The sequence below is a fragment of the Ambystoma mexicanum genome, chromosome 11 (genome assembly GCF_040938575.1).
Source record: "Ambystoma mexicanum isolate Mex_15411 chromosome 11, UKY_AmexF1_1, whole genome shotgun sequence".
In the NCBI taxonomy this organism is placed as follows: Eukaryota; Metazoa; Chordata; class Amphibia; order Caudata; family Ambystomatidae; genus Ambystoma; species Ambystoma mexicanum.
Genome location: NC_090934.1, coordinates 1178734563 through 1178760704, shown reverse-complemented (window position 1 = coordinate 1178760704; position 26142 = coordinate 1178734563). Strand labels below are relative to the sequence as shown.

The following is a 26142-nucleotide window of genomic DNA, read 5'->3' as shown; positions in this document are numbered from 1 at the left end:
ACCCACGCCTCCAGAGGAGACTGTGACCTGAACGCAGCGCCTTAGACCACTCGGCCATGGCGCTCACCTGAATCGGCTTAGAGGCTATGTTGGCAAGTCTTTGACCACACTTAAATCCTCTTGGATTTCCTAAAATGTCTCTACAGTCTGCCAGGGATATACTCTCGCGCATCCCACCCACCCCTCCTAACCCACCACCCTCCCCATCCATTTTAAAAATGTCACTTCATTCCCACTAGGCCCAGTTAAAAGGACAACACATTGGGTTCTTTATGCATTTTTTCCAAAGACAAAATGCCGCGCTGCGCACATTTGCAAGTCCACAAAGCTAGCAGAGTCCTAAGACGGTTTTTCATTTAAGCACTGTAGTACACCTGCCAAAAGAGCAGTGAAGCATTCCAGGACGAACTGCAGACCTAGCTGGAGGACTGGAGTGTTTGGAGCAAGCTCCAACTCCATCTCCCTGTTTCAGAAATCCGTGGCCGGCAGTTATAGGAAGCGTGGAATGCAATCACATGAAAAGTAAAAACCCATTTCAGGCATGTCAGAAGTGGGATTCGAACCCACGTCTCCAGAGGAGACTGCGACCTGAACCAGTGTCTTAGACCACTCGGCCATCCTGCCTCTGCCTTAGGTGCTTGCCCGAATCGGCTTAGAGGCTATGTTGGCAAGTCTTTGACCACACTTAAATCCTCTTGGATTTCCTAAAATGTCTCCACAGTCTGCCAGGAATATACTCTCGCGCATCCCACCCACCCCTCCTAACCCACCACCCTCCCCATCCATTTTAAAAATGTCACTTCATTCCCACTAGGCCCAGTTAAAAGGACAACACATTGGGTTCTTTATGCATTTTTTCCAAAGGCAAAATGTCGCGGTGCGCCCGTTTGCATGTCCACAAGGCCGGCCCAGTCCAAAGATGGTTTTTCACTGGAGTTCACTTTCCCAAAAAAGAAGCAAGGAAATACAGGAAGCACTGGAAATCAACCATGAGGCCTGCAGTGCGTGCTCCAACTCCATCTCCCTGTTCCAGAAAGCCTTGGCCAGCAGTTATAGGACGCCTGGAATGTTACAATCAAATGAAAAGAAAAATTCTGTTACAGACATGTCAGAAGTGGGATTCGAACCCACGCCTCCAGAGAAGACTGCGACCTGATCGCAGCACCTTAGACCACTCGGCCAACCTGACTCTGCCATTTGCACCCCTCAGATGCGGCTTAGAGGCAATGTTGGAAAGTCTCAAAGACCACCCGCCTAAAATCCTCTCCTAATGCATTAAAGTCTCCCAATTCCTCCCAAAAGAATAATCACAGGCAGGGCAGCACTCATACAACGACTACTGGCACAGACGTGCAGGGTTCAATCCACTATGTACAGCAGCTACTTGTCACAAGCACACATGAGTCTTTCATGTTTCTGCAGAACGGTGCTGCCTGCCACCTGTTAACAGACACAAGCAACTACACCTCAGGAAATAGGAAGGCAGGAGGCGGGCTGGTTTATGCAAATAAAAGCATGCACTGTGTCCAACCCTTCAGGAGGTTCAGGCAGTGTGCTAGAGCCTTCTTGGTCACAAGAGGTTGGGCACTAGTCCAGGGGAGCCTGTTTAGGCTGAAAGGACTGTGTATGGGCCGGCCTGATCTCCCTGTACTCCTGCACAGGACCCACTCTAAATGACAGGGCTAAAGAGTTCTGCCAGCAAAGCCTATATACAATGGCCGTTCGTGGCCGTTTGGGCAGGCAGGTGGTTGGTTGGGCAGAGGGCGAGGAGGAAGAACTGTGTTCACTCCTCTGCCTGCCTTTTTACCTCTCGCTTACCCCCACTCACTCCTCCATCTGCCTCCCACTATGTCACACTAACTTTCCTCCTGACCTCCATTTCAAATAGGTCACTTCATTCCAACTAGGCCCAGTGAAAAGGACAAGACGTTGGGTTCTTTATGCATTTTTTCCAAAGACAAAATGCCGCGCTGCGCACATTTGCAAGTCCACAAAGCTAGCACAGTCCTAAGACGGTTTTTCATTTAAGCACTGTAGTACACCTGCCAAAAGGGCAGTGAAGCATTCCAGGACGAACTGCAGACCTAGCTGGAGGACGGGAGTGTGTGGAGCAAGCTCCAACTCCATCTCCCTGTTCCAGAAATCCGTGGCCGGCAGTTATAGGAAGCGTGGAATGCAATCACATGAAAAGTAAAAACCCATTTCAGGCATGTCAGAAGTGGGATTCCAACCCACGCCTCCAGAGGAGACTGCGACCTGAACCAGTGCCTTAGACCACTCGGCCATCCTGACTCTGCCTTAGGTGCTTGCCTGAATCGGCTTAGAGGCTATGTTGGCAAGTCTTTGACCACACTTAAATCCTCTTGGATTTCCTAAAATGTCTCCACAGTCTGCCAGGAATATACTCTCGCGCATCCCACCCACCCCTCCTAACCCACCACCCTCCCCATCCATTTTAAAAATGTCACTTCATTCCCACTAGGCCCAGTTAAAAGGACAACACATTGGGTTCTTTATGCATTTTTTCCAAAGGCAAAATGTCGCGGTGCGCCCGTTTGCATGTCCACAAGGCCGGCCCAGTCCAAAGATGGTTTTTCACTGGAGTTCACTTTCCCAAAAAAGAAGCGAGGAAATACAGGAAGCACTGGAAATCAACCATGAGGCCTGCAGTGCGTGCTCCAACTCCATCTCCCTGTTCCAGAAAGCCTTGGCCAGCAGTTATAGGACGCCTGGAATGTTACAATCAAATGAAAAGAAAAATTCTGTTACAGACATGTCAGATGTGGGATTCGAACCCACGCCTCCAGAGGAGACTGCGACCTGAACGCAGCCCCTTAGACCACTCGGCCATCCTGACTCTGCCATTTGCACCCCTCAGATGCGGTGTAGAGGCAATGTTGGAAAGTCTCAAAGACCACCCGCCTAAAATCCTCTCCTAATGCATTAAAGTCTCCCAATTCCTCCCAAAAGAATAATCACAGGCAGGGCAGCACTCATACAACGACTACTGGCACAGACGTGCAGGGTTCAATCCCTATGTACAGCAGCTACTTGTCACAAGCACACATGAGTCTTTCATGTTTCTGCAGAACGGTGCTGCCTGCCACCTGTTAACAGACACAAGCAACTACACCTCAGGAAATAGGAAGGCAGGAGGCGGGCTGGTTTATGCAAATAAAAGCATGCACTGTGTCCAACCCTTCAGGAGGTTCAGGCAGTGTGCTAGAGCCTTCTTGGTCACAAGAGGTTGGGCACTAGTCCAGGGGAGCCTGTTTAGGCTGAAAGGACTGTGTATGGGCCGGCCTGATCTCCCTGTACTCCTGCACAGGACTCACTCTAAATGACAGGGCTAAAGAGTTCTGCCAGCAAAGCCTATATACAATGGCCGTTCGTGGCCGTTTGGGCAGGCAGGTGGTTGGTTGGGCAGAGGGCGAGGAGGAAGAACTGTGTTCACTCCTCTGCCTGCCATTTTACCTCTCGCTTACCCCCACTCACTCCTCCATCTGCCTCCCACTATGTCACACTAACTTTCCTCCTGACCTCCATTTCAAATAGGTCACTTCATTCCAACTAGGCCCAGTGAAAAGGACAAGACGTTGGGTTCTTTATGCATTTTTTCCAAAGACAAAATGCCGCGCTGCGCCCATTTGCAAGTCCACAAAGCTAGCACAGTCCTAAGACGGTTTTTCATTTAAGCACTGTAGTACACCTGCCAAAAGGGCAGTGAAGCATTCCAGGACGAACTGCAGACCTAGCTGGAGGACGGGAGTGTGTGGAGCAAGCTCCAACTCCATCTCCCTGTTCCAGAAATCCGTGGCCGGCAGTTATAGGAAGCGTGGAATGCAATCACATGAAAAGTAAAAACCCGTTTCAGGCATGCCAGAAGTGGGATTCGAACCCACGCCTCCAGAGGAGACTGCGCAGCGCCTTAGACCACTCGGCCATCCTGACTCTGCCTTAGGTGCTCGCCTGAATCGGCTTAGAGGCTATGTTGGCAAGTCTTTGACCACACTTAAATCCTCTTGGATTTCCTAAAATGTCTCCACAGTCTGCCAGGAATATACTCTCGCGCATCCCACCCACCCCTCCTAACCCACCACCCTCCCCATCCATTTTAAAAATGTCACTTCATTCCCACTAGGCCCAGTTAAAAGGACAACACATTGGGTTCTTTATGCATTTTTTCCAAAGGCAAAATGTCGCGGTGCGCCCGTTTGCATGTCCACAAGGCCGGCCCAGTCCAAAGATGGTTTTTCACTGGAGTTCACTTTCCCAAAAAAGAAGCGAGGAAATACAGGAAGCACTGGAAATCAACCATGAGGCCTGCAGTGCGTGCTCCAACTCCATCTCCCTGTTCCAGAAAGCCTTGGCCAGCAGTTATAGGACGCCTGGAATGTTACAATCAAATGAAAAGAAAAATTCTGTTACAGACATGTCAGAAGTGGGATTCGAACCCACGCCTCCAGAGAAGACTGCGACCTGATCGCAGCGCCTTAGACCACTCGGCCATCCTGACTCTGCCTTAGGTGCTTGCCTGAATCGGCTTAGAGGCTATGTTGGCAAGTCTTTGACCACACTTAAATCCTCTTGGATTTCCTAAAATGTCTCCACAGTCTGCCAGGAATATACTCTCGCGCATCCCACCCACCCCTCCTAACCCACCACCCTCCCCATCCATTTTAAAAATGTCACTTCATTCCCACTAGGCCCAGTTAAAAGGACAACACATTGGGTTCTTTATGCATTTTTTCCAAAGGCAAAATGTCGCGGTGCGCCCGTTTGCATGTCCACAAGGCCGGCCCAGTCCAAAGATGGTTTTTCACTGGAGTTCACTTTCCCAAAAAAGAAGCGAGGAAATACAGGAAGCACTGGAAATCAACCATGAGGCCTGCAGTGCGTGCTCCAACTCCATCTCCCTGTTCCAGAAAGCCTTGGCCAGCAGTTATAGGACGCCTGGAATGTTACAATCAAATGAAAAGAAAAATTCTGTTACAGACATGTCAGATGTGGGATTCGAACCCACGCCTCCAGAGGAGACTGCGACCTGAACGCAGCGCCTTAGACCACTCGGCCATCCTGACTCTGCCATTTGCACCCCTCAGATGCGGTGTAGAGGCAATGTTGGAAAGTCTCAAAGACCACCCGCCTAAAATCCTCTCCTAATGCATTAAAGTCTCCCAATTCCTCCCAAAAGAATAATCACAGGCAGGGCAGCACTCATACAACGACTACTGGCACAGACGTGCAGGGTTCAATCCCTATGTACAGCAGCTACTTGTCACAAGCACACATGAGTCTTTCATGTTTCTGCAGAACGGTGCTGCCTGCCACCTGTTAACAGACACAAGCAACTACACCTCAGGAAATAGGAAGGCAGGAGGCGGGCTGGTTTATGCAAATAAAAGCATGCACTGTGTCCAACCCTTCAGGAGGTTCAGGCAGTGTGCTAGAGCCTTCTTGGTCACAAGAGGTTGGGCACTAGTCCAGGGGAGCCTGTTTAGGCTGAAAGGACTGTGTATGGGCCGGCCTGATCTCCCTGTACTCCTGCACAGGACTCACTCTAAATGACAGGGCTAAAGAGTTCTGCCAGCAAAGCCTATATACAATGGCCGTTCGTGGCCGTTTGGGCAGGCAGGTGGTTGGTTGGGCAGAGGGCGAGGAGGAAGAACTGTGTTCACTCCTCTGCCTGCCTTTTTACCTCTCGCTTACCCCCACTCACTCCTCCATCTGCCTCCCACTATGTCACACTAACTTTCCTCCTGACCTCCATTTCAAATAGGTCACTTCATTCCAACTAGGCCCAGTGAAAAGGACAAGACGTTGGGTTCTTTATGCATTTTTTCCAAAGACAAAATGCCGCGCTGCGCCCATTTGCAAGTCCACAAAGCTAGCACAGTCCTAAGACGGTTTTTCATTTAAGCACTGTAGTACACCTGCCAAAAGGGCAGTGAAGCATTCCAGGACGAACTGCAGACCTAGCTGGAGGACGGGAGTGTGTGGAGCAAGCTCCAACTCCATCTCCCTGTTCCAGAAATCCGTGGCCGGCAGTTATAGGAAGCGTGGAATGCAATCACATGAAAAGTAAAAACCCGTTTCAGGCATGCCAGAAGTGGGATTCGAACCCACGCCTCCAGAGGAGACTGCGCAGCGCCTTAGACCACTCGGCCATCCTGACTCTGCCTTAGGTGCTCGCCTGAATCGGCTTAGAGGCTATGTTGGCAAGTCTTTGACCACACTTAAATCCTCTTGGATTTCCTAAAATGTCTCCACAGTCTGCCAGGAATATACTCTCGCGCATCCCACCCACCCCTCCTAACCCACCACCCTCCCCATCCATTTTAAAAATGTCACTTCATTCCCACTAGGCCCAGTTAAAAGGACAACACATTGGGTTCTTTATGCATTTTTTCCAAAGGCAAAATGTCGCGGTGCGCCCGTTTGCATGTCCACAAGGCCGGCCCAGTCCAAAGATGGTTTTTCACTGGAGTTCACTTTCCCAAAAAAGAAGCGAGGAAATACAGGAAGCACTGGAAATCAACCATGAGGCCTGCAGTGCGTGCTCCAACTCCATCTCCCTGTTCCAGAAAGCCTTGGCCAGCAGTTATAGGACGCCTGGAATGTTACAATCAAATGAAAAGAAAAATTCTGTTACAGACATGTCAGAAGTGGGATTCGAACCCACGCCTCCAGAGAAGACTGCGACCTGATCGCAGCGCCTTAGACCACTCGGCCATCCTGACTCTGCCATTTGCACCCCTCAGATGCGGCTTAGAGGCAATGTTGGAAAGTCTCAAAGACCACCCGCCTAAAATCCTCTCCTAATGCATTAAAGTCTCCCAATTCCTCCCAAAAGAATAATCACAGGCAGGGCAGCACTCATACAACGACTACTGGCACAGACGTGCAGGGTTCAATCCACTATGTACAGCAGCTACTTGTCACAAGCACACATGAGTCTTTCATGTTTCTGCAGAACGGTGCTGCCTGCCACCTGTTAACAGACACAAGCAACTACACCTCAGGAAATAGGAAGGCAGGAGGCGGGCTGGTTTATGCAAATAAAAGCATGCACTGTGTCCAACCCTTCAGGAGGTTCAGGCAGTGTGCTAGAGCCTTCTTGGTCACAAGAGGTTGGGCACTAGTCCAGGGGAGCCTGTTTAGGCTGAAAGGACTGTGTATGGGCCGGCCTGATCTCCCTGTACTCCTGCACAGGACCCACTCTAAATGACAGGGCTAAAGAGTTCTGCCAGCAAAGCCTATATACAATGGCCGTTCGTGGCCGTTTGGGCAGGCAGGTGGTTGGTTGGGCAGAGGGCGAGGAGGAAGAACTGTGTTCACTCCTCTGCCTGCCTTTTTACCTCTCGCTTACCCCCACTCACTCCTCCATCTGCCTCCCACTATGTCACACTAACTTTCCTCCTGACCTCCATTTCAAATAGGTCACTTCATTCCAACTAGGCCCAGTGAAAAGGACAAGACGTTGGGTTCTTTATGCATTTTTTCCAAAGACAAAATGCCGCGCTGCGCACATTTGCAAGTCCACAAAGCTAGCACAGTCCTAAGACGGTTTTTCATTTAAGCACTGTAGTACACCTGCCAAAAGGGCAGTGAAGCATTCCAGGACGAACTGCAGACCTAGCTGGAGGACGGGAGTGTGTGGAGCAAGCTCCAACTCCATCTCCCTGTTCCAGAAATCCGTGGCCGGCAGTTATAGGAAGCGTGGAATGCAATCACATGAAAAGTAAAAACCCATTTCAGGCATGTCAGAAGTGGGATTCCAACCCACGCCTCCAGAGGAGACTGCGACCTGAATCAGTGCCTTAGACCACTCGGCCATCCTGACTCTGCCTTAGGTGCTTGCCTGAATCGGCTTAGAGGCTATGTTGGCAAGTCTTTGACCACACTTAAATCCTCTTGGATTTCCTAAAATGTCTCCACAGTCTGCCAGGAATATACTCTCGCGCATCCCACCCACCCCTCCTAACCCACCACCCTCCCCATCCATTTTAAAAATGTCACTTCATTCCCACTAGGCCCAGTTAAAAGGACAACACATTGGGTTCTTTATGCATTTTTTCCAAAGGCAAAATGTCGCGGTGCGCCCGTTTGCATGTCCACAAGGCCGGCCCAGTCCAAAGATGGTTTTTCACTGGAGTTCACTTTCCCAAAAAAGAAGCGAGGAAATACAGGAAGCACTGGAAATCAACCATGAGGCCTGCAGTGCGTGCTCCAACTCCATCTCCCTGTTCCAGAAAGCCTTGGCCAGCAGTTATAGGACGCCTGGAATGTTACAATCAAATGAAAAGAAAAATTCTGTTACAGACATGTCAGATGTGGGATTCGAACCCACGCCTCCAGAGGAGACTGCGACCTGAACGCAGCGCCTTAGACCACTCAGCCATCCTGACTCTACCATTTGCACCCCTCAGATGCGGTGTAGAGGCAATGTTGGAAAGTCTCAAAGACCACCCGCCTAAAATCCTCTCCTAATGCATTAAAGTCTCCCAATTCCTCCCAAAAGAATAATCACAGGCAGGGCAGCACTCATACAACGACTACTGGCACAGACGTGCAGGGTTCAATCCCTATGTACAGCAGCTACTTGTCACAAGCACACATGAGTCTTTCATGTTTCTGCAGAACGGTGCTGCCTGCCACCTGTTAACAGACACAAGCAACTACACCTCAGGAAATAGGAAGGCAGGAGGCGGGCTGGTTTATGCAAATAAAAGCATGCACTGTGTCCAACCCTTCAGGAGGTTCAGGCAGTGTGCTAGAGCCTTCTTGGTCACAAGAGGTTGGGCACTAGTCCAGGGGAGCCTGTTTAGGCTGAAAGGACTGTGTATGGGCCGGCCTGATCTCCCTGTACTCCTGCACAGGACTCACTCTAAATGACAGGGCTAAAGAGTTCTGCCAGCAAAGCCTATATACAATGGCCGTTCGTGGCCGTTTGGGCAGGCAGGTGGTTGGTTGGGCAGAGGGCGAGGAGGAAGAACTGTGTTCACTCCTCTGCCTGCCTTTTTACCTCTCGCTTCCCCCCACTCACTCCTCCATCTGCCTCCCACTATGTCACACTAACTTTCCTCCTCACCTCCATTTCAAATAGGTCACTTCCTTCCAACTAGGCCCAGTGAAAAGGACAAGACGTTGGGTTCTTTATGCATTTTTTCCAAAGACAAAATGCCGCGCTACGCCCATTTGCAAGTCCACAAAGCTAGCACAGTCCTAAAACGGTTTTTCATTTAAGCACTCTAGAACACCTGCCAAAAGGGCAATGAAGCATTCCAGGACGAACTGCAGACCTAGCTGGAGGACGGGAGTGTGTGGAGCAAGCTCCAACTCCATCTCCCTGTTCCAGAAATCCGTGGCCGGCAGTTATAGGAAGCGTGGAATGCAATCACATGAAAAGTAAAAACCCGTTTCAGGCATGTCAGAAGTGGGATTTGAACCCACGCCTCCAGAGGAGACTGCGACCTGAACGCAGCGCCTTAGACCACTCGGCCATCCTGACTCTGCCTTAGGCGCTCGCCTGAATCGGCTTAGAGGCTATGTTGGCAAGTCTTTGACCACACTTAAATCCTCTTGGATTTCCTAAAATGTCTCCACAGTCTGCCAGGAATATACTCTCGCGCATCCCACCCACCCCTCCTAACCCACCACCCTCCCCATCCATTTTAAAAATGTCACTTCATTCCCACTAGGCCCAGTTAAAAGGACAACACATTGGGTTCTTTATGCATTTTTTCCAAAGGCAAAATGTCGCGGTGCGCCCGTTTGCATGTCCACAAGTCCGGCCCAGTCCAAAGATGGTTTTTCACTGGAGTTCACTTTCCCAAAAAAGAAGCGAGGAAATACAGGAAGCACTGGAAATCAACCATGAGGCCTGCAGTGCGTGCTCCAACTCCATCTCCCTGTTCCAGAAAGCCTTGGCCAGCAGTTATAGGATGCCTGGAATGTTACAATCAAATGAAAAGAAAAATTCTGTTACAGACATGTCAGAAGTGGGATTCGAACCCACGCCTCCAGAGGAGACTGCCTTAGACCACTCGGCCATCCTGACTCTGCCATTTGCACCCCTCAGATGCGGCTTAGAGGCAATGTTGGAAAGTCTCAAAGACCACCCGCCTAAAATCCTCACCTATTGGATTAAAGTCTCCCAATTCCTCCCAAAAGAATAATCACAGGCAGGGCAGCACTCATACAACGACTACTGGCACAGACGTGCAGGGTTCAATCCCTATGTACAGCAGCTACTTGTCACAAGCACACATGAGTCTTTCATGTTTCTGCAGAACGGTGCTGCCTGCCACCTGTTAACAGACACAAGCAACTACACCTCAGGAAATAGGAAGGCAGGAGGCGGGCTGGTTTATGCAAATAAAAGCATGCACTGTGTCCAACCCTTCAGGAGGTTCAGGCAGTGTGCTATAGCCTTCTTGGTCACAAGAGGTTGGGCACTAGTCCCGGGGAGCCTGTTTAGGCTGAAAGGACTGTGTATGGGCCGGCCTGATCTCCCTGTACTCCTGCACAGGACTCACTCTAAATGACAGGGCTAAAGAGTTCTGCCAGCAAAACCTATATACAATGGCCGTTCGTGGCCGTTGGGGCAGGCAGGTGGTTGGTTGGGCAGAGGGCGAGGAGGAAGAACTGTGTTCACTCCTCTGCCTGCCTTTTTACCTTCCGCTTCCCCCCACTCACTCCTCCTTCTGCCTCCCACTATGTCACACTAACTTTCCTCCTGACCTCCATTTCAAATAGGTCACTTCATTCCAACTAGGCCCAGTGAAAAGGACAAGACGTTGGGTTCTTTATGCATTTTTTCCAAAGACAAAATGCCGCGCTGCGCCCATTTGCAAGTCCACAAAGCTAGCACAGTCCTAAGACGGTTTTTCATTTAAGCACTGTAGTACACCTGCCAAAAGGGCAGTGAAGCATTCCAGGACGAACTGCAGACCTAGCTGGAGGACGGGAGTGTGTGGAGCAAGCTCCAACTCCATCTCCCTGTTCCAGAAATCCGTGGCCGGCAGTTATAGGAAGCGTGGAATGCAATCACATGAAAAGTAAAAACCCATTTCAGGCATGTCAGAAGTGGGATTCGAACCCACGCCTCCAGAGGAGACTGCGACCTGAACCAGTGCCTTAGACCACTCAGCCATCCTGACTCTGCCTTAGGTGCTTGCCTGAATCGGCTTAGAGGCTATGTTGGAAAGTCTTTGACCACACTTAAATCCTCTTGGATTTCCTAAAATGTCTCCACAGTCTGCCAGGAAAATACTCTCGCGCATCCCACCCACCCCTCCTAACCCACCACCCTCCCCATCCATTTTAAAAATGTCACTTCATTCCCACTAGGCCCAGTTAAAAGGACAACACATTGGGTTCTTTATGCATTTTTTCCAAAGGCAAAATGTCGCGGTGCGCCCGTTTGCATGTCCACAAGGCCGGCCCAGTCCAAAGATGGTTTTTCACTGGAGTTCACTTTCCCAAAAAAGAAGCGAAGAAATACAGGAAGCACTGGAAATCAACCATGAGGCCTGCAGTGCGTGCTACAACTCCATCTCCCTGTTCCAGAAAGCCTTGGCCAGCAGTTATAGGACGCCTGGAATGTTACAATCAAATGAAAAGAAAAATTCTATTACAGACATGTCAGAAGTGGGATTCGAACCCACAACTCCAGAGGAGACTGCCTTAGACCACTCGGCCATCCTGACTCTGCCATTTGCACCCCTCAGATGCGGCTTAGAGGCAATGTTGGAAAGTCTCAAAGACCACCCGCCTAAAATCCTCTCCTAATGCATTAAAGTCTCCCAATTCCTCCCAAAAGAATAATCACAGGCAGGGCAGCACTCATACAACGACTACTGGCACAGACGTGCAGGGTTCAATCCCTATGTACAGCAGCTACTTGTCACAAGCACACATGAGTCTTTCATGTTTCTGCAGAACGGTGCTGCCTGCCACCTGTTAACAGACACAAGCAACTACACCTCAGGAAATAGGAAGGCAGGAGGTGGGCTGGTTTATGTAAATAAAAGCATGCACTGTGTCCAACCCTTCAGGAGGTTCAGGCAGTGTGCTAGAGCCTTCTTGGTCACAAGAGGTTGGGCACTAGTCCAGGGGAGCCTGTTTAGGCTGAAAGGACTGTGTATGGGCCGGCCTGATCTCCCTGTACTCCTGCACAGGACTCACTCGAAATGACAGGGCTAAAGAGTTCTGCCAGCAAAGCCTATATACAATGGCCGTTCGTGGCCGTTTGGGCAGGCAGGTGGTTGGTTGGGCAGAGGGCGAGGAGGAAGAACTGTGTTCACTCCTCTGCCTGCCTTTTTACCTCTCGCTTCCCCCCACTCACTCCTCCATCTGCCTCCCACTATGTCACACTAACTTTCCTCCTGACCTCCATTTCAAATAGGTCACTTCATTCCAACTAGGCCCAGTGAAAAGGACAAGACGTTGGGTTCTTTATGCATTTTTTCCAAAGACAAAATGCCGCGCTGCGCCCATTTGCAAGTCCACAAAGCTAGCACAGTCCTAAGACGGTTTTTCATTTAAGCACTGTAGTACACCTGCCAAAAGGGCAGTGAAGCATTCCAGGACGAACTGCAGACCTAGCTGGAGGACGGGAGTGTGTGGAGCAAGCTCCAACTCCATCTCCCTGTTCCAGAAATCCGTGGCCGGCAGTTATAGGAAGCGTGGAATGCAATCACATGAAAAGTAAAAACCCGTTTCAGGCATGCCAGAAGTGGGATTCGAACCCACGCCTCCAGAGGAGACTGCGCAGCGCCTTAGACCACTCGGCCATCCTGACTCTGCCTTAGGTGCTCGCCTGAATCGGCTTAGAGGCTATGTTGGCAAGTCTTTGACCACACTTAAATCCTCTTGGATTTCCTAAAATGTCTCCACAGTCTGCCAGGAATATACTCTCGCGCATCCCACCCACCCCTCCTAACCCACCACCCTCCCCATCCATTTTAAAAATGTCACTTCATTCCCACTAGGCCCAGTTAAAAGGACAACACATTGGGTTCTTTATGCATTTTTTCCAAAGGCAAAATGTCGCGGTGCGCCCGTTTGCATGTCCACAAGGCCGGCCCAGTCCAAAGATGGTTTTTCACTGGAGTTCACTTTCCCAAAAAAGAAGCGAGGAAATACAGGAAGCACTGGAAATCAACCATGAGGCCTGCAGTGCGTGCTCCAACTCCATCTCCCTGTTCCAGAAAGCCTTGGCCAGCAGTTATAGGACGCCTGGAATGTTACAATCAAATGAAAAGAAAAATTCTGTTACAGACATGTCAGAAGTGGGATTCGAACCCACGCCTCCAGAGAAGACTGCGACCTGATTGCAGCGCCTTAGACCACTCGGCCATCCTGACTCTGCCATTTGCACCCCTCAGATGCGGCTTAGAGGCAATGTTGGAAAGTCTCAAAGACCACCCGCCTAAAATCCTCTCCTAATGCATTAAAGTCTCCCAATTCCTCCCAAAAGAATAATCACAGGCAGGGCAGCACTCATACAACGACTACTGGCACAGACGTGCAGGGTTCAATCCACTATGTACAGCAGCTACTTGTCACAAGCACACATGAGTCTTTCATGTTTCTGCAGAACGGTGCTGCCTGCCACCTGTTAACAGACACAAGCAACTACACCTCAGGAAATAGGAAGGCAGGAGGCGGGCTGGTTTATGCAAATAAAAGCATGCACTGTGTCCAACCCTTCAGGAGGTTCAGGCAGTGTGCTAGAGCCTTCTTGGTCACAAGAGGTTGGCCACTAGTCCAGGGGAGCCTGTTTAGGCTGAAAGGACTGTGTATGGGCCGGCCTGATCTCCCTGTACTCCTGCACAGGACCCACTCTAAATGACAGGGCTAAAGAGTTCTGCCAGCAAAGCCTATATACAATGGCCGTTCGTGGCCGTTTGGGCAGGCAGGTGGTTGGTTGGGCAGAGGGCGAGGAGGAAGAACTGTGTTCACTCCTCTGCCTGCCTTTTTACCTCTCGCTTACCCCCACTCACTCCTCCATCTGCCTCCCACTATGTCACACTAACTTTCCTCCTGACCTCCATTTCAAATAGGTCACTTCATTCCAACTAGGCCCAGTGAAAAGGACAAGACGTTGGGTTCTTTATGCATTTTTTCCAAAGACAAAATGCCGCGCTGCGCACATTTGCAAGTCCACAAAGCTAGCACAGTCCTAAGACGGTTTTTCATTTAAGCACTGTAGTACACCTGCCAAAAGGGCAGTGAAGCATTCCAGGACGAACTGCAGACCTAGCTGGAGGACGGGAGTGTGTGGAGCAAGCTCCAACTCCATCTCCCTGTTCCAGAAATCCGTGGCCGGCAGTTATAGGAAGCGTGGAATGCAATCACATGAAAAGTAAAAACCCATTTCAGGCATGTCAGAAGTGGGATTCCAACCCACGCCTCCAGAGGAGACTGCGACCTGAATCAGTGCCTTAGACCACTCGGCCATCCTGACTCTGCCTTAGGTGCTTGCCTGAATCGGCTTAGAGGCTATGTTGGCAAGTCTTTGACCACACTTAAATCCTCTTGGATTTCCTAAAATGTCTCCACAGTCTGCCAGGAATATACTCTCGCGCATCCCACCCACCCCTCCTAACCCACCACCCTCCCCATCCATTTTAAAAATGTCACTTCATTCCCACTAGGCCCAGTTAAAAGGACAACACATTGGGTTCTTTATGCATTTTTTCCAAAGGCAAAATGTCGCGGTGCGCCCGTTTGCATGTCCACAAGGCCGGCCCAGTCCAAAGATGGTTTTTCACTGGAGTTCACTTTCCCAAAAAAGAAGCGAGGAAATACAGGAAGCACTGGAAATCAACCATGAGGCCTGCAGTGCGTGCTCCAACTCCATCTCCCTGTTCCAGAAAGCCTTGGCCAGCAGTTATAGGACGCCTGGAATGTTACAATCAAATGAAAAGAAAAATTCTGTTACAGACATGTCAGATGTGGGATTCGAACCCACGCCTCCAGAGGAGACTGCGACCTGAACGCAGCGCCTTAGACCACTCAGCCATCCTGACTCTGCCATTTGCACCCCTCAGATGCGGTGTAGAGGCAATGTTGGAAAGTCTCAAAGACCACCCGCCTAAAATCCTCTCCTAATGCATTAAAGTCTCCCAATTCCTCCCAAAAGAATAATCACAGGCAGGGCAGCACTCATACAACGACTACTGGCACAGACATGCAGGGTTCAATCCCTATGTACAGCAGCTACTTGTCACAAGCACACATGAGTCTTTCATGTTTCTGCAGAACGGTGCTGCCTGCCACCTGTTAACAGACACAAGCAACTACACCTCAGGAAATAGGAAGGCAGGAGGCGGGCTGGTTTATGCAAATAAAAGCATGCACTGTGTCCAACCCTTCAGGAGGTTCAGGCAGTGTGCTAGAGCCTTCTTGGTCACAAGAGGTTGGGCACTAGTCCAGGGGAGCCTGTTTAGGCTGAAAGGACTGTGTATGGGCCGGCCTGATCTCCCTGTACTCCTGCACAGGACTCACTCTAAATGACAGGGCTAAAGAGTTCTGCCAGCAAAGCCTATATACAATGGCCGTTCGTGGCCGTTTGGGCAGGCAGGTGGTTGGTTGGGCAGAGGGCGAGGAGGAAGAACTGTGTTCACTCCTCTGCCTGCCTTTTTACCTCTCGCTTCCCCCCACTCACTCCTCCATCTGCCTCCCACTATGTCACACTAACTTTCCTCCTCACCTCCATTTCAAATAGGTCACTTCCTTCCAACTAGGCCCAGTGAAAAGGACAAGACGTTGGGTTCTTTATGCATTTTTTCCAAAGACAAAATGCCGCGCTACGCCCATTTGCAAGTCCACAAAGCTAGCACAGTCCTAAAACGGTTTTTCATTTAAGCACTATAGTACACCTGCCAAAAGGGCAATGAAGCATTCCAGGACGAACTGCAGACCTAGCTGGAGGACGGGAGTGTGTGGAGCAAGCTCCAACTCCATCTCCCTGTTCCAGAAATCCGTGGCCGGCAGTTATAGGAAGCGTGGAATGCAATCACATGAAAAGTAAAAACCCGTTTCAGGCATGTCAGAAGTGGGATTTGAACCCACGCCTCCAGAGGAGACTGCGACCTGAACGCAGCGCCTTAGACCACTCGGCCATCCTGACTCTGCCTTAGGCGCTCGCCTGAATCGGCTTAGAGGCTATGTTGGCAAGTCTTTGACCACACTTAAATCCTCTTGGATTTCCTAAAATGTCTCCACAGTCTGCCAGGAATATACTCTCGCGCATCCCACCCACCCCTCCTAACCCACCACCCTCCCCATCCATTTTAAAAATGTCACTTCATTCCCACTAGGCCCAGTTAAAAGGACAACACATTGGGTTCTTTATGCATTTTTTCCAAAGGCAAAATGTCGCGGTGCGCCCGTTTGCATGTCCACAAGTCCGGCCCAGTCCAAAGATGCTTTTTCACTGGAGTTCACTTTCCCAAAAAAGAAGCGAGGAAATACAGGAAGCACTGGAAATCAACCATGAGGCCTGCAGTGCGTGCTCCAACTCCATCTCCCTGTTCCAGAAAGCCTTGGCCAGCAGTTATAGGATGCCTGGAATGTTACAATCAAATGAAAAGAAAAATTCTGTTACAGACATGTCAGAAGTGGGATTCGAACCCACGCCTCCAGAGGAGACTGCCTTAGACCACTCGGCCATCCTGACTCTGCCATTTGCACCCCTCAGATGCGGCTTAGAGGCAATGTTGGAAAGTCTCAAAGACCACCCGCCTAAAATCCTCACCTATTGGATTAAAGTCTCCCAATTCCTCCCAAAAGAATAATCACAGGCAGGGCAGCACTCATACAACGACTACTGGCACAGACGTGCAGGGTTCAATCCCTATGTACAGCAGCTACTTGTCACAAGCACACATGAGTCTTTCATGTTTCTGCAGAACGGTGCTGCCTGCCACCTGTTAACAGACACAAGCAACTACACCTCAGGAAATAGGAAGGCAGGAGGCGGGCTGGTTTATGCAAATAAAAGCATGCACTGTGTCCAACCCTTCAGGAGGTTCAGGCAGTGTGCTATAGCCTTCTTGGTCACAAGAGGTTGGGCACTAGTCCCGGGGAGCCTGTTTAGGCTGAAAGGACTGTGTATGGGCCGGCCTGATCTCCCTGTACTCCTGCACAGGACTCACTCTAAATGACAGGGCTAAAAAGTTCTGCCAGCAAAACCTATATACAATGGCCGTTCGTGGCCGTTGGGGCAGGCAGGTGGTTGGTTGGGCAGAGGGCGAGGACGAAGAACTGTGTTCACTCCTCTGCCTGCCTTTTTACCTTCCGCTTCCCCCCACTCACTCCTCCTTCTGCCTCCCACTATGTCACACTAACTTTCCTCCTGACCTCCATTTCAAATAGGTCACTTCATTCCAACTAGGCCCAGTGAAAAGGACAAGACGTTGGGTTCTTTATGCATTTTTTCCAAAGACAAAATGCCGCGCTGCGCCCATTTGCAAGTCCACAAAGCTAGCACAGTCCTAAGACGGTTTTTCATTTAAGCACTGTAGTACACCTGCCAAAAGGGCAGTGAAGCATTCCAGGACGAACTGCAGACCTAGCTGGAGGACGGGAGTGTGTGGAGCAAGCTCCAACTCCATCTCCCTGTTCCAGAAATCCGTGGCCGGCAGTTATAGGAAGCGTGGAATGCAATCACATGAAAAGTAAAAACCCATTTCAGGCATGTCAGAAGTGGGATTCGAACCCACGCCTCCAGAGGAGACTGCGACCTGAACCAGTGCCTTAGACCACTCAGCCATCCTGACTCTGCCTTAGGTGCTTGCCTGAATCGGCTTAGAGGCTATGTTGGAAAGTCTTTGACCACACTTAAATCCTCTTGGATTTCCTAAAATGTCTCCACAGTCTGCCAGGAAAATACTCTCGCGCATCCCACCCACCCCTCCTAACCCACCACCCTCCCCATCCATTTTAAAAATGTCACTTCATTCCCACTAGGCCCAGTTAAAAGGACAACACATTGGGTTCTTTATGCATTTTTTCCAAAGGCAAAATGTCGCGGTGCGCCCGTTTGCATGTCCACAAGGCCGGCCCAGTCCAAAGATGGTTTTTCACTGGAGTTCACTTTCCCAAAAAAGAAGCGAAGAAATACAGGAAGCACTGGAAATCAACCATGAGGCCTGCAGTGCGTGCTACAACTCCATCTCCCTGTTCCAGAAAGCCTTGGCCAGCAGTTATAGGACGCCTGGAATGTTACAATCAAATGAAAAGAAAAATTCTATTACAGACATGTCAGAAGTGGGATTCGAACCCACAACTCCAGAGGAGACTGCCTTAGACCACTCGGCCATCCTGACTCTGCCATTTGCACCCCTCAGATGCGGCTTAGAGGCAATGTTGGAAAGTCTCAAAGACCACCCGCCTAAAATCCTCTCCTAATGCATTAAAGTCTCCCAATTCCTCCCAAAAGAATAATCACAGGCAGGGCAGCACTCATACAACGACTACTGGCACAGACGTGCAGGGTTCAATCCCTATGTACAGCAGCTACTTGTCACAAGCACACATGAGTCTTTCATGTTTCTGCAGAACGGTGCTGCCTGCCACCTGTTAACAGACACAAGCAACTACACCTCAGGAAATAGGAAGGCAGGAGGTGGGCTGGTTTATGCAAATAAAAGCATGCACTGTGTCCAACCCTTCAGGAGGTTCAGGCAGTGTGCTATAGCCTTCTTGGTCACAAGAGGTTGGGCACTAGTCCCGGGGAGCCTGTTTAGGCTGAAAGGACTGTGTATGGGCCGGCCTGATCTCCCTGTACTCCTGCACAGGACTCACTCTAAATGACAGGGCTAAAGAGTTCTGCCAGCAAAACCTATATACAATGGCCGTTCGTGGCCGTTGGGGCAGGCAGGTGGTTGGTTGGGCAGAGGGCGAGGAGGAAGAACTGTGTTCACTCCTCTGCCTGCCTTTTTACCTTCCGCTTCCCCCCACTCACTCCTCCTTCTGCCTCCCACTATGTCACACTAACTTTCCTCCTGACCTCCATTTCAAATAGGTCACTTCATTCCAACTAGGCCCAGTGAAAAGGACAAGACGTTGGGTTCTTTATGCATTTTTTCCAAAGACAAAATGCCGCGCTGCGCCCATTTGCAAGTCCACAAAGCTAGCACAGTCCTAAGACGGTTTTTCATTTAAGCACTGTAGTACACCTGCCAAAAGGGCAGTGAAGCATTCCAGGACGAACTGCAGACCTAGCTGGAGGACGGGAGTGTGTGGAGCAAGCTCCAACTCCATCTCCCTGTTCCAGAAATCCGTGGCCGGCAGTTATAGGAAGCGTGGAATGCAATCACATGAAAAGTAAAAACCCATTTCAGGCATGTCAGAAGTGGGATTCGAACCCACGCCTCCAGAGGAGACTGCGACCTGAACCAGTGCCTTAGACCACTCAGCCATCCTGACTCTGCCTTAGGTGCTTGCCTGAATCGGCTTAGAGGCTATGTTGGAAAGTCTTTGACCACACTTAAATCCTCTTGGATTTCCTAAAATGTCTCCACAGTCTGCCAGGAAAATACTCTCGCGCATCCCACCCACCCCTCCTAACCCACCACCCTCCCCATCCATTTTAAAAATGTCACTTCATTCCCACTAGGCCCAGTTAAAAGGACAACACATTGGGTTCTTTATGCATTTTTTCCAAAGGCAAAATGTCGCGGTGCGCCCGTTTGCATGTCCACAAGGCCGGCCCAGTCCAAAGATGGTTTTTCACTGGAGTTCACTTTCCCAAAAAAGAAGCAAAGAAATACAGGAAGCACTGGAAATCAACCATGAGGCCTGCAGTGCGTGCTACAACTCCATCTCCCTGTTCCAGAAAGCCTTGGCCAGCAGTTATAGGACGCCTGGAATGTTACAATCAAATGAAAAGAAAAATTCTATTACAGACATGTCAGAAGTGGGATTCGAACCCACAACTCCAGAGGAGACTGCCTTAGACCACTCGGCCATCCTGACTCTGCCATTTGCACCCCTCAGATGCGGCTTAGAGGCAATGTTGGAAAGTCTCAAAGACCACCTGCCTAAAATCCTCTCCTAATGCATTAAAGTCTCCCAATTCCTCCCAAAAGAATAATCACAGGCAGGGCAGCACTCATACAACGACTACTGGCACAGACGTGCAGGGTTCAATCCCTATGTACAGCAGCTACTTGTCACAAGCACACATGAGTCTTTCATGTTTCTGCAGAACGGTGCTGCCTGCCACCTGTTAACAGACACAAGCAACTACACCTCAGGAAATAGGAAGGCAGGAGGTGGGCTGGTTTATGCAAATAAAAGCATGCACTGTGTCCAACCCTTCAGGAGGTTCAGGCAGTGTGCTAGAGCCTTCTTGGTCACAAGAGGTTGGGCACTAGTCCAGGGGAGCCTGTTTAGGCTGAAAGGACTGTGTATGGGCCGGCCTGATCTCCCTGTACTCCTGCACAGGACTCACTCGAAATGACAGGGCTAAAGAGTTCTGCCAGCAAAGCCTATATACAATGGCCGTTCGTGGCCGTTTGGGCAGGCAGGTGGTTGGTTGGGCAGAGGGCGAGGAGGAAGAACTGTGTTCACTCCTCTGCCTGCCTTTTTACCTCTCGCTTCCCCCCACTCACTCCTCCATCTGCCTCCCACTATGTCACACTAACTTTCCTCCTGACCTCCATTTCAAATAGGTCACTTCATTCCAACTAGGCCCAGTGAAAAGGACAAGACGTTGGGTTCTTTATGCATTTTTTCCAAAGACAAAATGCCGCGCTGCGCCCATTTGCAAGTCCACAAAGCTAGCACAGTCCTAAGACGGTTTTTCATTTAAGCACTGTAGTACACCTGCCAAAAGGGCAGTGAAGCATTCCAGGACGAACTGCAGACCTAGCTGGAGGACGGGAGTGTGTGGAGCAAGCTCCAACTCCATCTCCCTGTTCCAGAAATCCGTGGCCGGCAGTTATAGGAAGCGTGGAATGCAATCACATGAAAAGTAAAAACCCGTTTCAGGCATGTCAGAAGTGGGATTTGAACCCACGCCTCCAGAGGAGACTGTGACCTGAACGCAGCGCCTTAGACCACTCGGCCATGGCGCTCACCTGAATCGGCTTAGAGGCTATGTTGGCAAGTCTTTGACCACACTTAAATCCTCTTGGATTTCCTAAAATGTCTCTACAGTCTGCCAGGGATATACTCTCGCGCATCCCACCCACCCCTCCTAACCCACCACCCTCCCCATCCATTTTAAAAATGTCACTTCATTCCCACTAGGCCCAGTTAAAAGGACAACACATTGGGTTCTTTATGCATTTTTTCCAAAGACAAAATGCCGCGCGGCGCACATTTGCAAGTCCACAAAGCTAGCACAGTCCTAAGACGGTTTTTCATTTAAGCACTGTAGTACACCTGCCAAAAGAGCAGTGAAGCATTCCAGGACGAACTGCAGACCTAGCTGGAGGACGGGAGTGTTTGGAGCAAGCTCCAACTCCATCTCCCTGTTTCAGAAATCCGTGGCAGGCAGTTATAGGAAGCGTGGAATGCAATCACATGAAAAGTAAAAACCCATTTCAGGCATGTCAGAAGTGGGATTCGAACCCACGTCTCCAGAGGAGACTGCGACCTGAACCAGTGTCTTAGACCACTCGGCCATCCTGCCTCTGCCTTAGGTGCTTGCCCGAATCGGCTTAGAGGCTATGTTGGCAAGTCTTTGACCACACTTAAATCCTCTTGGATTTCCTAAAATGTCTCCACAGTCTGCCAGGAATATAATCTCGCGCATCCCACCCACCCCTCCTAACCCACCACCCTCCCCATCCATTTTAAAAATGTCACTTCATTCCCACTAGGCCCAGTTAAAAGGACAACACATTGGGTTCTTTATGCATTTTTTCCAAAGGCAAAATGTCGCGGTGCGCCCGTTTGCATGTCCACAAGGCCGGCCCAGTCCAAAGATGGTTTTTCACTGGAGTTCACTTTCCCAAAAAAGAAGCGAGGAAATACAGGAAGCACTGGAAATCAACCATGAGGCCTGCAGTGCGTGCTCCAACTCCATCTCCCTGTTCCAGAAAGCCTTGGCCAGCAGTTATAGGACGCCTGGAATGTTACAATCAAATGAAAAGAAAAATTCTGTTACAGACATGTCAGAAGTGGGATTCGAACCCACGCCTCCAGAGAAGACTGCGACCTGATCGCAGCGCCTTAGACCACTCGGCCATCCTGACTCTGCCATTTGCACCCCACAGATGCGGCTTAGAGGCAATGTTGGAAAGTCTCAAAGACCACCCGCCTAAAATCCTCTCCTAATGCATTAAAGTCTCCCAATTCCTCCCAAAAGAATAATCACAGGCAGGGCAGCACTCATACAACGACTACTGGCACAGACGTGCAGGGTTCAATCCACTATGTACAGCAGCTACTTGTCACAAGCACACATGAGTCTTTCATGTTTCTGCAGAACGGTGCTGCCTGCCACCTGTTAACAGACACAAGCAACTACACCTCAGGAAATAGGAAGGCAGGAGGCGGGCTGGTTTATGCAAATAAAAGCATGCACTGTGTCCAACCCTTCAGGAGGTTCAGGCAGTGTGCTAGAGCCTTCTTGGTCACAAGAGGTTGGGCACTAGTCCAGGGGAGCCTGTTTAGGCTGAAAGGACTGTGTATGGGCCGGCCTGATCTCCCTGTACTCCTGCACAGGACCCACTCTAAATGACAGGGCTAAAGAGTTCTGCCAGCAAAGCCTATATACAATGGCCGTTCGTGGCCGTTTGGGCAGGCAGGTGGTTGGTTGGGCAGAGGGCGAGGAGGAAGAACTGTGTTCACTCCTCTGCCTGCCTTTTTACCTCTCGCTTACCCCCACTCACTCCTCCATCTGCCTCCCACTATGTCACACTAACTTTCCTACTGACCTCCATTTCAAATAGGTCACTTCATTCCAACTAGGCCCAGTGAAAAGGACAAGACGTTGGGTTCTTTATGCATTTTTTCCAAAGACAAAATGCCGCGCTGCGCACATTTGCAAGTCCACAAAGCTAGCACAGTCCTAAGACGGTTTTTCATTTAAGCACTGTAGTACACCTGCCAAAAGGGCAGTGAAGCATTCCAGGACGAACTGCAGACCTAGCTGGAGGACGGGAGTGTGTGGAGCAAGCTCCAACTCCATCTCCCTGTTCCAGAAATCCGTGGCCGGCAGTTATAGGAAGCGTGGAATGCAATCACATGAAAAGTAAAAACCCATTTCAGGCATGTCAGAAGTGGGATTCCAACCCACGCCTCCAGAGGAGACTGCGACCTGAACCAGTGCCTTAGACCACTCGGCCATCCTGACTCTGCCTTAGGTGCTTGCCTGAATCGGCTTAGAGGCTATGTTGGCAAGTCTTTGACCACACTTAAATCCTCTTGGATTTCCTAAAATGTCTCCACAGTCTGCCAGGAATATACTCTCGCGCATCCCACCCACCCCTCCTAACCCACCACCCTCCCCATCCATTTTAAAAATGTCACTTCATTCCCACTAGGCCCAGTTAAAAGGACAACACATTGGGTTCTTTATGCATTTTTTCCAAAGGCAAAATGTCGCGGTGCGCCCGTTTGCATGTCCACAAGGCCGGCCCAGTCCAAAGATGGTTTTTCACTGGAGTTCACTTTCCCAAAAAAGAAGCGAGGAAATACAGGAAGCACTGGAAATCAACCATGAGGCCTGCAGTGCGTGCTCCAACTCCATCTCCCTGTTCCAGAAAGCCTTGGCCAGCAGTTATAGGACGCCTGGAATGTTACAATCAAATGAAAAGAAAAATTCTGTTACAGACATGTCAGATGTGGGATTCGAACCCACGCCTCCAGAGGAGACTGCGACCTGAACGCAGCGCCTTAGACCACTCGGCCATCCTGACTCTGCCATTTGCACCCCTCAGATGCGGTGTAGAGGCAATGTTGGAAAGTCTCAAAGACCACCCGCCTAAAATCCTCTCCTAATGCATTAAAGTCTCCCAATTCCTCCCAAAAGAATAATCACAGGCAGGGCAGCACTCATACAACGACTACTGGCACAGACGTGCAGGGTTCAATCCCTATGTACAGCAGCTACTTGTCACAAGCACACATGAGTCTTTCATGTTTCTGCAGAACGGTGCTGCCTGCCACCTGTTAACAGACACAAGCAACTACACCTCAGGAAATAGGAAGGCAGGAGGCGGGCTGGTTTATGCAAATAAAAGCATGCACTGTGTCCAACCCTTCAGGAGGTTCAGGCAGTGTGCTAGAGCCTTCTTGGTCACAAGAGGTTGGGCACTAGTCCAGGGGAGCCTGTTTAGGCTGAAAGGACTGTGTATGGGCCGGCCTGATCTCCCTGTACTCCTGCACAGGACTCACTCTAAATGACAGGGCTAAAGAGTTCTGCCAGCAAAGCCTATATACAATGGCCGTTCGTGGCCGTTTGGGCAGGCAGGTGGTTGGTTGGGCAGAGGGCGAGGAGGAAGAACTGTGTTCACTCCTCTGCCTGCCTTTTTACCTCTCGCTTCCCCCCACTCACTCCTCCATCTGCCTCCCACTATGTCACACTAACTTTCCTCCTCACCTCCATTTCAAATAGGTCACTTCCTTCCAACTAGGCCCAGTGAAAAGGACAAGACGTTGGGTTCTTTATGCATTTTTTCCAAAGACAAAATGCCGCGCTACGCCCATTTGCAAGTCCACAAAGCTAGCACAGTCCTAAAACGGTTTTTCATTTAAGCACTCTAGTACACCTGCCAAAAGGGCAATGAAGCATTCCAGGACGAACTGCAGACCTAGCTGGAGGACGGGAGTGTGTGGAGCAAGCTCCAACTCCATCTCCCTGTTCCAGAAATCCGTGGCCGGCAGTTATAGGAAGCGTGGAATGCAATCACATGAAAAGTAAAAACCCGTTTCAGGCATGTCAGAAGCGGGATTTGAACCCACGCCTCCAGAGGAGACTGCGACCTGAACGCAGCGCCTTAGACCACTCGGCCATCCTGACTCTGCCTTAGGCGCTCGCCTGAATCGGCTTAGAGGCTATGTTGGCAAGTCTTTGACCACACTTAAATCCTCTTGGATTTCCTAAAATGTCTCCACAGTCTGCCAGGAATATACTCTCGCGCATCCCACCCACCCCTCCTAACCCACCACCCTCCCCATCCATTTTAAAAATGTCACTTCATTCCCACTAGGCCCAGTTAAAAGGACAACACATTGGGTTCTTTATGCATTTTTTCCAAAGGCAAAATGTCGCGGTGCGCCCGTTTGCATGTCCACAAGTCCGGCCCAGTCCAAAGATGGTTTTTCACTGGAGTTCACTTTCCCAAAAAAGAAGCGAGGAAATACAGGAAGCACTGGAAATCAACCATGAGGCCTGCAGTGCGTGCTCCAACTCCATCTCCCTGTTCCAGAAAGCCTTGGCCAGCAGTTATAGGACGCCTTGAATGTTACAATCAAATGAAAAGAAAAATTCTGTTACAGACATGTCAGAAGTGGGATTCGAACCCACGCCTCCAGAGGAGACTGCCTTAGACCACTCGGCCATCCTGACTCTGCCATTTGCACCCCTCAGATGCGGCTTAGAGGCAATGTTGGAAAGTCTCAAAGACCACCCGCCTAAAATCCTCACCTATTGGATTAAAGTCTCCCAATTCCTCCCAAAAGAATAATCACAGGCAGGGCAGCACTCATACAACGACTACTGGCACAGACGTGCAGGGTTCAATCCCTATGTACAGCAGCTACTTGTCACAAGCACACATGAGTCTTTCATGTTTCTGCAGAACGGTGCTGCCTGCCACCTGTTAACAGACACAAGCAACTACACCTCAGGAAATAGGAAGGCAGGAGGCGGGCTGGTTTATGCAAATAAAAGCATGCACTGTGTCCAACCCTTCAGGAGGTTCAGGCAGTGTGCTATAGCCTTCTTGGTCACAAGAGGTTGGGCACTAGTCCCGGGGAGCCTGTTTAGGCTGAAAGGACTGTGTATGGGCCGGCCTGATCTCCCTGTACTCCTGCACAGGACTCACTCTAAATGACAGGGCTAAAGAGTTCTGCCAGCAAAGCCTATATACAATGGCCGTTCGTGGCCGTTGGGGCAGGCAGGTGGTTGGTTGGGCAGAGGGCGAGGAGGAAGAACTGTGTTCACTCCTC

General features: G+C 50.2%; 18 non-coding genes across 18 annotated transcripts; all 18 read right to left on the bottom strand.

Moving 5' to 3' along the window:
- Positions 1–1106: 1106 nt before the first annotated feature.
- On the bottom strand, positions 1107–1189 carry TRNAL-CAG (transfer RNA leucine (anticodon CAG)). The gene has a single exon. It is a non-coding gene; the product is annotated as a tRNA-Leu (tRNA).
- Positions 1190–2210: 1021 nt separating this feature from the next.
- On the bottom strand, positions 2211–2292 carry TRNAL-CAG (transfer RNA leucine (anticodon CAG)). Its single transcript has one exon. It is a non-coding gene; the product is annotated as a tRNA-Leu (tRNA).
- Positions 2293–2774: 482 nt separating this feature from the next.
- On the bottom strand, positions 2775–2857 carry TRNAL-CAG (transfer RNA leucine (anticodon CAG)). The gene has a single exon. It is a non-coding gene; the product is annotated as a tRNA-Leu (tRNA).
- Positions 2858–4433: 1576 nt separating this feature from the next.
- TRNAL-CAG (transfer RNA leucine (anticodon CAG)) lies at positions 4434–4516 on the bottom strand. Its single transcript has one exon. It is a non-coding gene; the product is annotated as a tRNA-Leu (tRNA).
- A 482-nt stretch (positions 4517–4998) lies between these two features.
- Positions 4999–5081, bottom strand: TRNAL-CAG (transfer RNA leucine (anticodon CAG)). Its single transcript has one exon. It is a non-coding gene; the product is annotated as a tRNA-Leu (tRNA).
- Positions 5082–6657: 1576 nt separating this feature from the next.
- On the bottom strand, positions 6658–6740 carry TRNAL-CAG (transfer RNA leucine (anticodon CAG)). Its single transcript has one exon. It is a non-coding gene; the product is annotated as a tRNA-Leu (tRNA).
- A 1585-nt stretch (positions 6741–8325) lies between these two features.
- Positions 8326–8408, bottom strand: TRNAL-CAG (transfer RNA leucine (anticodon CAG)). Its single transcript has one exon. It is a non-coding gene; the product is annotated as a tRNA-Leu (tRNA).
- A 1020-nt stretch (positions 8409–9428) lies between these two features.
- TRNAL-CAG (transfer RNA leucine (anticodon CAG)) lies at positions 9429–9511 on the bottom strand. Its single transcript has one exon. It is a non-coding gene; the product is annotated as a tRNA-Leu (tRNA).
- A 1569-nt stretch (positions 9512–11080) lies between these two features.
- TRNAL-CAG (transfer RNA leucine (anticodon CAG)) lies at positions 11081–11162 on the bottom strand. Its single transcript has one exon. It is a non-coding gene; the product is annotated as a tRNA-Leu (tRNA).
- A 2125-nt stretch (positions 11163–13287) lies between these two features.
- Positions 13288–13370, bottom strand: TRNAL-CAG (transfer RNA leucine (anticodon CAG)). Its single transcript has one exon. It is a non-coding gene; the product is annotated as a tRNA-Leu (tRNA).
- Positions 13371–14955: 1585 nt separating this feature from the next.
- On the bottom strand, positions 14956–15038 carry TRNAL-CAG (transfer RNA leucine (anticodon CAG)). Its single transcript has one exon. It is a non-coding gene; the product is annotated as a tRNA-Leu (tRNA).
- Positions 15039–16058: 1020 nt separating this feature from the next.
- On the bottom strand, positions 16059–16141 carry TRNAL-CAG (transfer RNA leucine (anticodon CAG)). The gene has a single exon. It is a non-coding gene; the product is annotated as a tRNA-Leu (tRNA).
- A 1569-nt stretch (positions 16142–17710) lies between these two features.
- Positions 17711–17792, bottom strand: TRNAL-CAG (transfer RNA leucine (anticodon CAG)). Its single transcript has one exon. It is a non-coding gene; the product is annotated as a tRNA-Leu (tRNA).
- A 1569-nt stretch (positions 17793–19361) lies between these two features.
- On the bottom strand, positions 19362–19443 carry TRNAL-CAG (transfer RNA leucine (anticodon CAG)). The gene has a single exon. It is a non-coding gene; the product is annotated as a tRNA-Leu (tRNA).
- Positions 19444–22137: 2694 nt separating this feature from the next.
- On the bottom strand, positions 22138–22220 carry TRNAL-CAG (transfer RNA leucine (anticodon CAG)). Its single transcript has one exon. It is a non-coding gene; the product is annotated as a tRNA-Leu (tRNA).
- Positions 22221–23241: 1021 nt separating this feature from the next.
- Positions 23242–23323, bottom strand: TRNAL-CAG (transfer RNA leucine (anticodon CAG)). Its single transcript has one exon. It is a non-coding gene; the product is annotated as a tRNA-Leu (tRNA).
- Positions 23324–23805: 482 nt separating this feature from the next.
- Positions 23806–23888, bottom strand: TRNAL-CAG (transfer RNA leucine (anticodon CAG)). Its single transcript has one exon. It is a non-coding gene; the product is annotated as a tRNA-Leu (tRNA).
- Positions 23889–24908: 1020 nt separating this feature from the next.
- On the bottom strand, positions 24909–24991 carry TRNAL-CAG (transfer RNA leucine (anticodon CAG)). Its single transcript has one exon. It is a non-coding gene; the product is annotated as a tRNA-Leu (tRNA).
- Between the last annotated feature and the right edge of the window lie 1151 nt (positions 24992–26142).